The sequence below is a fragment of the Dermacentor andersoni genome, chromosome 5 (assembly GCF_023375885.2).
Source record: "Dermacentor andersoni chromosome 5, qqDerAnde1_hic_scaffold, whole genome shotgun sequence".
In the NCBI taxonomy this organism is placed as follows: Eukaryota; Metazoa; Arthropoda; class Arachnida; order Ixodida; family Ixodidae; genus Dermacentor; species Dermacentor andersoni.
The window spans coordinates 64,144,278-64,157,306 of NC_092818.1; positions in this window are offsets into that span (position 1 = coordinate 64,144,278).

The following is a 13,029-nucleotide window of genomic DNA, read 5'->3' on the forward strand; positions in this document are numbered from 1 at the left end:
CACTACGGCGTGCCTCATAATGAAAAAGTGGTTTTGGCAGGTTAAACCCCGTATTTTTTTAATATTTTGCGATTCGGCATTGTAATAAACAGAATATACTCTGGTTTGCTTCATCATGTCGCTGTGACTATTGTTTTTGGGGCATCAGGGTTACGTAGCCCTTGGTTCATGACATCAGAATAAAGCTAGGCCTCCCTCTTACAAATATATTACGGCCTTGTATGTATAGCACCGCAATGGGATGAAGGCGTTGATGTATTATTGCGTCTTCAAAAAGTGGCGGAGTCGTTAACTATTCGAGAACAATGACGCAAAGCGGAACCGTCCATTATGAACCACATCAAAGCATCTCCGATTCAACTCAGTGGTTGTCACATTAAGGAGATTATTAAATTACTTTCAGAGCATAAGTATGCATGAATGCCTAAATTGCAGAATGCTATATGCATATAATTCAACGATTACAAAAATATTTGATGAACAAGTACCCAAATATGGAAGAACTTTGTAATAATCGCTTTCAATTTGAAGTTCCTAAGTTCCTGTTAGTACTTCACAATTACGAATTATTTCGCCTAGATCCCAAAGGCAACAGCCGTTCGGTGACGTTGGAATATGACACAAAGTGCAGGACATGTAAAATCACGTGGAGTGTAATCGCGAGAAACTATCCTTAGGTATTAATCGTAAGGTAGATTATGGCAGATTTTCAAGAACCTTGGACAATTTGACTGGACTATCGTACGCAGAGCCAATTTCTGCTATTTCAGGCAGAACGTGGCGAATAGCAGAACAGAATTAGCCAAGTAAAAAACGATAGCTTGAGAGCATTTCCTATTGCATAAAGTACGAAAGGAAAATCAAAAATTTTCGCGTATAAATCTACCTACGATATATTTACAAACAGCGAATACTCGCGGAGACGGGAGAGACCCCAGCAAGGCTGTGTCCACTTTGCCTTGTCTTCCGGACCATGGTCGTTTTCTTCGTCTCATCGAAATGCGACCTCCGGCTGAAAAAGCACCTACCCGGTGCGGTACATGGAACGACCATGAAAGGGGTCGAAGCCACGATAGCATCATTGAATGTAGTTTCTGCCTTTTAGAATTGCCCCATCTCACATTTCTGAACGAAAGGTGCTGCACTGCCTGAAGTACCCCATAATTCGTGTGCGCTTATTTTCACTAACTGTTCTATAATGTAGTGTTATGTACCGCCCCATTAGGAAAATGGCGAAATGGACACCGTATTGTTTCGAAACGCAAACATGAAAGATCCTTGTCTATTGAAATCAAATTCATATTTTATTGCTCTTCAGCAGTCATAAATTTTTGATTTGATGAGCATAGTTATGATTGTCATGTGTGAAATTATTTCTTGACCATAGTGTGTTATAGTTGAGACGTGAGCTTTTCTACTGGCCACAGTTTGTAACGCAGTCATTTCATAGCAGTTATAGCTAGCAATTTGGTATTTATTGTTATGCTGAAGCTACTTTCATCATTATAATCATCATCATCATACGCCTGTTTTTGTCAACTGCAGGACGAAGGCCTCTCCTTGCAATCTCCAATTACCCCTTTCCTGCGCTAAACGATTCCCATGAGCGCTTGCGAATTTCATAATTTCTTCGCTCCACATCGCGTGTATTGTGGAATCCCACAATACACGCTGCTGCCCTGCATTTTGTTTCTCGGTGAATTGCTGAACTTCTTCAAGCCCAATGGACGCCAAATATTATACCCATACAATTAAGGATAAATATATTTCCGGCCTTTATAATTAATCCTAAGCTGCAGTTTGACTGCTTTACTGAGGGATTTACTGCTGCATATCGTCGGATGTCTCACCAGACCTGCTACTGTTTAGAACAGGCATGGTGCATTATTGTAAAATAAGTCTTACAGCAGTACTAGTGCTTTTTTTGGTAGAATCTGAATTCACGTTGTTTTTGCGATCCTATTCTAATTGGTAGAATCTCAAGCTATTCGGCCTTGGGCACTGTGTTCAAAACACACACTGCCTAAGTGGCCATCTTAAAGAGCCTCATTGCCTACTTAAACCCGGGGTTAGGTCCATTTCATTGACCCTCGTCATTCATACAACTTGCGTATCTTGTTATGTGCCACTCTTCAACGGACTGCTTTTTCTCCAAAATAGCTAACTCGGAATCTCCCACTTAAGATCTGCCACACTTCGACAATTAATTTCCTCTAAGCTGTTGCGGTTCGTGGCTGAGTCAAAGCCGACGTCATGGCGACGCCACTAGTTAGCGCGCATGTGCAGATGTCTTTGCGATGATGCTTGAGACGTGTGAAGGTGTTTTTTTTTATTCATTCCTCCGTGGCATCGACGAACGCACAAGTTTTCTTGCGCATGCTTTGGGCTTTCTTCTGTTTTTTGATTTGCTGATATTTTTTACCCTTTAAATAGTTATTTCTAAGTTTTTTTTTTCTTCTTTTTTTCGTGTAATTGGGTGTCCTTCGTGTTTATTTGGTTTGGCAGGCTAGTCAGCGTATTTTCGCGCCAGGTGTTTACACGTGCCACCCTATAGGACGTCGAGCCTTTGCAGCCTTTAACGATTTCTTTGGAAGTCCCAAGATTATTAGCTATTGGTGGTTTTAGTGAGTATGCATCAGTATCAGGACTATTACTTTTGTCGGACTGTGAGGGCATGGCCGCGCATTTTAACACGCGCCAACGCGTGTCATACCTTAAGGCAGTCCGGCCTTTATTGCTTTTGTTAGTTTTTTTTTTTCACAGCGAAGCTGTCTCTGGCTAGGACCTGGCAGGTCACGTCCGCGCGCAGGCCAACATGTTTTAATAAGTAGGACAATGGCGAAGACAGTGCAATACCGTGCTCGCCCACGGCGGAAGGGCAAGCAAGCGTTAACAACTCCCAATACGTGGGCCAATCCCGAATAGATTGACCAAACGGGCACACACACACCTGCAGAGATGGTTAACCAGGCCTTAAACACACCCCCTGCGTGGGCCAATTGCGAAGATTGTGCAATACCGGTCCCGCCGCGGCTGTGGTGGAGCCGGCGTTAAGCACTCCCAATACGTGGCCCGATCCTAGCTCACTGTTCTCCTGCCGACCTAGTTCACTAGGTTATCCGTGCACAGATGCGTTGCGGATCGGGCTGCTCTGCTGAGGGAATTGGGTTCGCAACCAACCCTGGTACCAACTTGGATCACCAAGTGTGTGGCAATGGATACATACGTTCCTCTTTAAAATGAAGCTCTTTCTCGTCGACATGTGTCGCAGTAGATGCGGGAGTAGATAAGTAACACTGCTAGAAAAAAATGGCTGGAAACTCTGAAGAATGGTTAAGAGGAATACAAAAGCATTATAGTCACTTTAGCTTGATCTGCGATCACGACTTGCTGATGATAGCAAACCAAAACGAAAAAGTCGGAAGGGCAAGCACCGTGCAGGAGGCAGCACTCTCCTTTTCAGCACGGATGACGTCACGGCACCTATTGTCGAATGGCTGAACCGTCATGTGCCCAATAATGCACGCAATTGGCCACACCTTCTATCAGCCTGGTGGCTGAGACGGGACGTGCGCCGTCACTCATACATCCGGCATACCTTTGGTCAGCCTGAGCCGCCGCGGTGCCGGGGAAGCGTGTGTGCTGATAAGTTCTTGTGCGCTGTTATCGCGCATGAGTTGCATTACGCTGTTGCATCTTCTGGATCGATGCCTGTGGAAGCGCCGGGGTGATGACGTCACGGATCTTGCATTTACGCCTAGGAATAAAATTAGGGGGCTCTCTTGCGTGCCCAGGCGTACTGGGCGTGAGCTGCGTGTTCTTTCAACGCTGATAGCGGGGCTGATTGCTCGCCGCAGCACACACCTACTCGCATTCAAGGGTCGTCCAGCACGATATTCGATTTGGTTTTAGTAAGTGATTATTTTTCATCAACCACAACAGGCACTGAAATACTAGAAGGTTTGTCAGACCATAAGCTTGTGTTGTGCACTGTGCCTTTCCCTGTTCCTATGGCTGTCAAAAAGACAGTTCTCCGATATTAGCATTTGGAAAGACAAATGACGCAGCCTTTATAACATATCTTGTTCATGAACACGCCAATTTTCTTGAACTGTGTATGGATGAGTCGTCAACCATTGATCAGGTATGGGCATGCTTTAAGGTTAATGTCAGACATTGCATTGACCATTTCATTCCCACTGTAACAAAATGCACAAAGAAAAAGAATCTATGGATCACACGCGATGCTATTCACCTCAAGCGTAACATCTAAAGACTGAGAAAATCAAAGAAAATTCGCCCTGTTCCAAACTACCTCACTCGCGTTCACTCTCTAACTAGCCCATTAATATGTAAAATTAAGACTGCCAAACTGACGTATTGTTATAGCACGCCTAATGCTTTCATAAAATCAGCACCCAGCAAAGTCTGGAGATACCTAAGTTCCCTACGCACAAAGAGTAAAACAAGATCCACCGAAGCAATTGACGCTGACACCTTTAACACTCACTTTTAGTCAGTGTTCACACATGACAACGACTGCTCTGACCTTGCCCTCAAATTCGAATGTAAGACCACGCTGACAGGTACTCCGTTATTATCCGAGGCGGGAGTGCTTATGATGTTGTTAAACATAGATGATAAGAAACGTGATCGACCAGATGGAATCCCGAACAAATTTCTCAAGCAGTATGCCGAGCCTATAGGTAAATACCTCTTCCTGATATATCAAGCATCAGTCGGATGGCTGCAGCCCGCCGACAACGCCACGCTACCCAATAGTAACGTCGGTCAAGCTTCGATAAACAGGCGCCGCTACAACTCGGCAGCAGTACGATACGCTACCCTGGAGTACGCAACAAACTGGCTGGCAGCGATTGGGATACGCAACCCAGGAGAGCCGAACTTGGACGATATCTACGAAATCGTAGTCTTTTTGTCCTGTTGACAACGTTCGGAACGAAGGTTTCTGGATTCATGACTGCATATGATGAGTGCGCGACTTTTATTCACTAAGATACCACGAGGCTTTACGTACTTTTGGGGGGAGTATAGAGCAGTGATTTTTTTTTCACCATTGGCGGAAACTTCGAATACGTCAAGGTTGTTATAGAGTGAAGAGTTAGCAGCACTAAGGGCAGCCATGAACTTGAAGGCACTAAAGAAGCCGAAATTGTTTAGCTTGGCCAGAGAGTTGGGCCTTGAAATTGCTGAATCAGAAAGAAAGCCTGAGATCATTGAGGCAATCGAAGTGAGAGCGGCAGACAACGATGAACTGAGGGAATGCCTAGAGAGCATTGCAGAGGATGAGGAAGAGCGTAAACGCCCAGAGGCAAAAGAAGAGCGTAAACGCCTAGAGGAAAAGGAAGAGCGCGAGCGTGTTTCACACGGCGCACTTGAAATGAAGTGCTTAGAGATTGAGTTGGTGAAAGCTCAAACTACTGAAAAACCTACCACATAGGCACGTGAAAGCGAGCGCAGGATGACAGACTTGATGGCACCCTACGCAGTAGGAGGCGACATAGGTTTTTCTCTGGTACAGTTTGAGCGCACGTGTGAAAAGGCAAAATTCGCGCGAAACACGTGGCCGCAACGCTTGCTTACCTTACTGCCACGTTAGGTAGCTGATATCATCGGCCACAAGGGGGCAGAAGAAGAGGACTTCGATGAACTCAAAGCGAATTTGCCCAAAAAGTATGGATTATCAGCGGAAGCATTCAGGCGAAAATTAAGGGAAGTCGAGAAGACCGAAAGTGAGTCATACTCAGATTTTGCATACACCTTGGAGGCAGGGGCGTAGCCAGGGGGGGGGGCTTATGGGGCTTGAGCCCCCCCCGAAATTTTTTCGTGCTGTCCATGCACCGCCGGCCAAAAGCAACCCCCGGCGCCGGAAATCATTCTGTATTTTGTCTAGAACGTCTTTTTCACGCTCGAAAAGCCATTTCACCGCAAAAATTGCGAACTCGGGCTGGATTTCGCGGCAACGCCCATGCACCGGGAGTCGCATAACGCAAGCAGCCCCATCAGAGCACAAAGTTTCAAGGACGTCTAGTTCTCATAAGCTTTTGATGTGAAAGGTGCATTGACATTTCCAAACGTGTGCTTTCGATTTTCAATTGTGGAACTTTGTAAGTTTATTGTTCCCATAAATATTTGACGCCAAAGGTTCATTAACTTTTCCAAAGTCGTCCATCGGGCCATACGACGAGACAAGCCAAATCAACACACTATCAGACAAGTTGACAAATTCCGCAGCGAGGCCCGATGAGACGAAGCGTTGTGGCGGTTCATTCGTGCCGTCATGTCACATAAACGTGTATCAACATTTTTTTTTCACCTGCGCCAAAGCATCCAGTGAAGACACTAAAACCAGCCAAGGTAACTACGTTCTTATTTATTTTTTTCTACTTTGACTTTTAATCGCGAGGACACATTGAGCCTTGAGGACACATTGAGGACACATTTTTTTGCTCTCGTTCCCTTACCCGCGGGCTGCCATAGCCAGCCAGAGCGCACGCGTTTTTCTCGTGTTGCCCCGACCATCGCGCTGCGCACTTCGGTGCGGGTTCGGTTTTCTCTGGCCGAGTGCATTTTCGCCTGGCAGAGTTTTGGACGCTTTCTAGCTAGCAGACGAGAAAAAGAAAAAAGGGTCGCTAGCCGCCATCACTGTGGGGACTCGACGGATTGCACCACGTTCGTTTGAGCGCAACCTCTCTAGAAAGTCTTGTCTCGCCGGTGTAGGATACCGAGCAGTATGCGCATGGTTCTTGGTGGACCAAGCGTCTCGTGTTTTCTTCGATATTCCTTTATAGCCACATTAGTTGCCCAAAGTAGGCATTCGATTGTGACCAACATACTTTCCATTGCGTTTTCTTTTTCATTATACGGTGCCCCCGCCCCACAAAAGGAAAAAGAAATTTTGCTGCGGCGCAGCGAATTGTCGCATGGTGAAAGTTCTATTTTGTTACTTTTGCGGAAAGTAATGGGTCATGGGACGCTTCAGCTGCCGGATACTCTTATTATATTATTGCGATAGCAATTATATGGACACTCTAGGCGCATTTCTGCGGTCACCGTCGCCCTCATATTCCGCATAAAGTCCAAGGGCGATAACATCGTGACCACGCGCCGCATGCTGTATGTGCGAGTGAAAGCGTGTGGGGGGTGGGGGGAATGGCTGAGCCGACGATGCTGGCTCAGTCTTGTGTGCGCAAGGGAGAAAAGTGAGGAGCAAGCGCGCCGCTCTCCGTCGCGCGCGATACATCGGGGGGAGTGGATGGAATGGGGGAGGGATCTAGGATTCTGTGAATCTGTGATTGCGCAACATGGGGGGGGGGGGTTTATTTGCCTTGTTTGAGCCATTATACAGCGTGACTTTTTCTTAGATACGTACATTTATTGGAGACCTATACGTATGTTTAGATTTCTTGTTGCGAGGTTTTGTTCATACGTGCAGTGAACTTTGTTTCCAGTGGCACTTTTTTGCCTTTTATCAAGCTGTATCTTTGCATTTGTATATTTCATTGTATCTTCGCATTTCCAATGTTCGAGGGCGAGTCAAATGAAAGTGAGCCTACCCACCCTGCGCAATAATGGTCCTGTTCATTATCTGCAAGGCCTGTGCGTAGCACACAGGCATCTCTCATTTACAAAAGTGACACGCAGGTGTGAGGATAAACGTTCTTTAATGCGCTCATACACTGGGTTGAACAGGGTTGCGTGTCGTAATGGACGCTCCAGAAGTTGAGCAGCGTGGTGCCGTGAGGTTTTTGACAGCTGAAGGTGTTTCCCAAAAAGAAATTAATCACCGTATGGCTGCCGTGTACATTGAAGATTGCATTTCATTGGCCACTGTGAAGCGTTAGAACAGACGGTTCAAAGAAGGATGTGAAAGTTGCAAAGACGATCCCAGACCGTACCAAAGCCATCGTGCAATTACACCTAACAAAATTGCAAAGGTTGATGAGCTGATGACACAAGAACAGAGGATAAGCATCGATGAACTGGCAGAGCGTGTGAACATCAGTCACGATTCGGTTCACCGTCACCGTTCACGCCATAATTCATAAACATCTCGGTTATCGGCTCTTGTGTGCACAATGGATGCCCAAGATTTTGAACCACCGCCAGAATACGGAGAAGTTCGGCGCTGCCTTTTCTCATCTGATCCGATATCAGAATAAGGGTGACGATTTCTTGTCTGCAATAGTGATCGCAGACGAACCATCATGCCACTACTACGCACCTGAAACACGACGGCAAAGCTTACAATGGAAACATTCGAATTCACCACCCCCAATGAAAGCAAAGGCCGTCATTTCCGCCGGGAAGGTGTAGTTGACTTTTATTTTTCGATCGTCAGGGGCCATTACTGATAGAATTTGCTAAATCTTGAGAGACTATCAATTGTTTCCGATATTGTGGAACGCCGGATCGGCTGCGTGTCGCAGTCAAGAACAAACTACGTGAAAAATTGACGAATGGGGTCATCTTGTTCCACGACAATTCCCGTCCCCACGTCGCTGATGAGGTTAATACAAAACTTAAGAAAAATGAAAATCAAATTATGTGGTTTTACGTGCCAAAACCACTTTCTGATTATGAGGCACGCCGTAGTGGAGGTCTCCGGAAATTTCGACCACCTGGGGTTCTTTAACGTGCACCTAAATCTAAGTACACGGGTGTTTTCGCTTCGCCCCCATCGAAATGCGGCCACCGTGGCCGGGATTCGATCCCGCGACCTTGTGCTCAGCAGCATAACACCATTAATACAAAACTGGCAAAGTTTAAGCGGGAAACGCTGCAACATCCGCCATACAGCTCAGAGCTGTCGCCTTGCGACTACCACATTTTGGGGCAACCGAAATAAAAAAAAAGAAACACCTCAAGGGAACCAGATTCGTCTCGGACGATGACGTGAAAGTCAGTAACTGATGTTTTCAAGCAACAACCCAAGGAGCTTTATGAGACGGTAATTACGCGACTCGTTATTCAATGGGACAAATGTCTAAATGCTTATGGAGGCTACTTTTAAATAAAGTACCCTGTTTGTCATATATTCGCATTGGCTCACTTTCATTTGACTCGCCTTCGTGTATTCTGCAGGACTCCTGCTTTTTATACGTGATCTCTGTGGCGACTATAATTTCAGTGCAATTACTCACGATACACGACCGGTGACAGCTGCTCCTGCGTAATACATCGGAACAAATAACAGCATCATTGAGATTTTTCACAGGCCGTTGCATATGTACAAGAATGAAAACAAGGATCTTGAATGACAAAGTTTCATTAAATATTTGTCCTCAACTTGTTAATTACATGGCCTTTACATTTTTCATATCAGCGGCATGCACTGCTTTGCTGGTTTCGAACTGATGTAGTTCTAAAGTTCTTGTGATATTTTCTTTACTTAATAAATAGACAAAAAACATGTAAGCATTGACATCAGTTATGTTCGGCACAATTTTGGCACATACGAGTATAATATTTTATGAAAAAATACATATTTTACTTGTATTGACAGTGCGTAGCGTTCAAGAATTAGTTTGCAGCATCTTTGGCAATGGCAATGCAGTTATTATTCATGTATTTGATCCCTAGACAAATTGTTTAAGAGGAAGCTTTAGCTCGGGCCCAACTCCGACGCGGCCTATTCAGATACATGTAAAACGCAGAAACGCTTTTCTGAGATAACTCCTGAATCGCTTTTAATGAAATTTGTGGCATTTGAGAGAGTAAGTTAAATTCTAGTGTCTGTTGGAAGCGGAATTTCTATTTAGGGCCCGAACATTGTTTAAAATATTTTGAAAAATTTGAAACTTCGAAAAAGAAAATAGAAGCACTAAGTTTACAAATTAATAGTTCTGCATCAAGAACAGATATCGCGGTTCTGTAAACGGTATCCATTACACCATTCAAGGCGGACAAATTCGATATGTCTATTTGTATATTATGTGAATTGGTTATGTTATGTACAAGGGTTCTGCAAAAGCCGTATTTCCATAATACTTACTTTTTTGAGACTCATGTGTAACATCAATTTTGTCCGCTGTAGATGTACTATTATGCGTCATTCACAGAAGTCTGATACCAATTTTCATTGCTGATTTACAAAGTTGTAAACTTCATTGTTTCGTTTTCTGAAAATTTTTGATTTTTGCCACTTTTCAATAAAATATTGACGACCTAAATCGAAAATTCGAAACAAACAATCACTAGAATTTAAGTGTTTCTTTTAAATGCAATAAACCTCATCAAATTTGGTGAAGTGGTTGCCGACAAAAACGAATTCTCCTTCTACATGTATTTGGATAGGAGCATTCGACCTAATGTTTCCTCTTAAGAGGAGGCCGAGCTGCATTGTGAGCCCCCCCCCCCCCCCCCCCCCGAACGAAATTTCTGGCTACGCCACTGCTTGGAGGTAAACCTGAAGGAATGGCTCAGAGAAGAGGGTGCACTCGGTGACTCAGAAAAGACAACGCAGTGCTTTGCTTTAGAACACTTCTACCGCCGGCTGCCAGTAAACATCAAGTATTGGGTTCAGGATAGACCAGGCGTAGACACTATCACTAGAGCGGCAAATCTCGCTGAGGAGTACGCTGAGGAGTACGAAAAGCTTTCGAGGCCGAGAAACCAATAGGTTGGTACAAGTGCCAGCACAGGGGGCATATCTCCATGGGATGCAAAAATCCCGAACTTGTGTTGATGTCACTAACTAGTAACGAGGAAAATCTCAGATTGTTAGAACCATACATTCGAGACCTCGTGGTAAGCGGCAAACCGTGAAGAGTACTTCGCGCCTTGGCAGCCACAATGGACACGGTGCATCCGTCGTGCGTACAGGAAGGCCAGTTCACGGGAGAATTGGCTTGGATAAACAAGCTGTGGAAACATCCAGTGTTTGTCTCCCTGTGGCCAAAATTTGCATCGAAGGCCCTTTTGGAGTACTGGCCAATGAAGCGGCCGTGTCGGCACATCTCCCACCACAGTATTCATATTTGTTTGCTAACGAATCTCATGATTAGCTGGGACGCAGGGGAATCGGGTTTTGTGAAGGAATAGTGGAAGCCCTGCCTCGTTCCAAGGCGAATGAGCTCGCGGCCAAGGCAGTGTACAAATTTCCAGTGGTGGAGCAAACAGGTTTGATGGAGGTTTCGTCAACAACCACCAAGGAGGACAGCTATATAGGGGATAATACGGAAAGTACCCTAACTAATGAACAGGTCAGGCAAGCGCCGGAGCCTGAAAGGTCTTGCGAGGCAGAATGCAGACAAAAGTTATTGAATGTAAGCCCTGCCACATTGATTGCTGAGCAGGAAAAAGATTCCACCCTGCGTAACCTAAGACCAGACGCTAAGGAAGGTCTGGCCAAACAGAAAGTAGAGTTCCTCAAGAGGGCACGCGTCCTCTACAGAAAGTACACCAGTCGAAAGGGAGTGCAAGTCGACCAACTCGTGGTGCCGCATCGCTATCTTGAGTAGCTCCTGCACCTGGTTCACGGTGGCTTTTGGACTGGGCACCTAGGCATTCGTAAAACAAAGGACTGCTTACTGCAGGAATTTTACTGGCCCGGTTGCTTTCGAGAAGTGGAAGCATTTGTAAGAAGCTGCGACACATGTCAACGCATAGGCAAACCAGGAGATGGGCTAAAGCGTCAATGAAGCTTGTGCCCATGATCACGGAGCCATTTCGCAGGCTCATAATAGACACAGTGGGACAACTTCCTGAACGCAATCTGGCTACCGACATATTGTTACTGTACTATGCCCCGCAACAAAATTGCCAGAGCCGGTGCCCCTCAAATAAGTACGCTCGTAGGAGATCGTTAACGCGCGTTTGTCTATCTTCGCGCGAGGAGGGTTTCCCGCAGAAATACAGTCAGATCAAACAACCGTCTTTACACGGGCAGTAACCTCGACGTTTCCGAAAAGGTGCGGTAATAAAATCATTCATAGCTCAATGTACCACCCGCACTCAAACGCGGTAGAGAAAGTCCACTCAGTCATGAAACGGCTTTTGCGAGCCCTTTTTTTTTAGTACAAAGCCGATTGGCAGGTGTGCTTGCCTGCAGCAATGCTCACGCTTCGAACTGCACCGCGCGAATCAACAGGTTTTTCACCTTCAGAGCTCGTTTACAGACGCTGCCTTCGCTCCCCTCTTCGCATTGTCCGAAAAGCCTGGGAAGGCCGGGCCGACGATCCTTCGGTTGTGGAATACATGCTAGAGCTGTTAGACTGTCTGCACACTTAAGAATTAGCAGGGCAGGAAATGCGTAACGCACAAAGCAATGCTAAGCCCTACTATGACCGAACGGCTCGGACGCGACGCTTTGAAGTTGGGGAAAATGTAATGATCCTGAAACTTTCATTGGAAAATGAACTAGAAGTTCAATGAGAAGGACCGGTTGAAATAATTCAGAAATTATCTGAAACAAACTACGTAATCCCGGTACCGGAAAAACGAAGGGCACCACAAGTGTACTATAGCAATCTAGTTAAACCCTACCGGCAGAGGGAGGCCATTGTGAACATGTCCCTTAACCAACCTGAGGAGATGCGCGTCGGCTTTCCGAAGTAACATCAGTAACGGAGGCCAAACATTCGCGAGACCATTGACCAGCTAGTAGAGCAGGCAGAGTTGAATCCCAGTCAAACGGCCGAACTGAGGGAACTCGTGTTGGAATTTAAAGACGTATATTCAGACACACCGGGCAGGACCACTGCGGTCATTCATGACATCGAGTTAACGTCATCAGACCCAGTTTGTTTGAAAGCTTATCGCGTTTCCCCTCGTCAACGTGAAGTCATGGCCGCTGAAATAAAAACGATGTTAGAGCTAGGTGTAATTGAGCCAGGAGAGAGTGATTATACCTCGCCTCTTATCTTGGTTGACGTCCCAGGAAAAGAGCCGCGACTGTGTATTGACTACCACAGGCTCAACTTAATCACAAAATACCAGACCTACCCAATACCGCATGCCGAGGAAAGGCTTCAGAAAGTGAGCAGTGCTAATTTTATGCCTACGCTC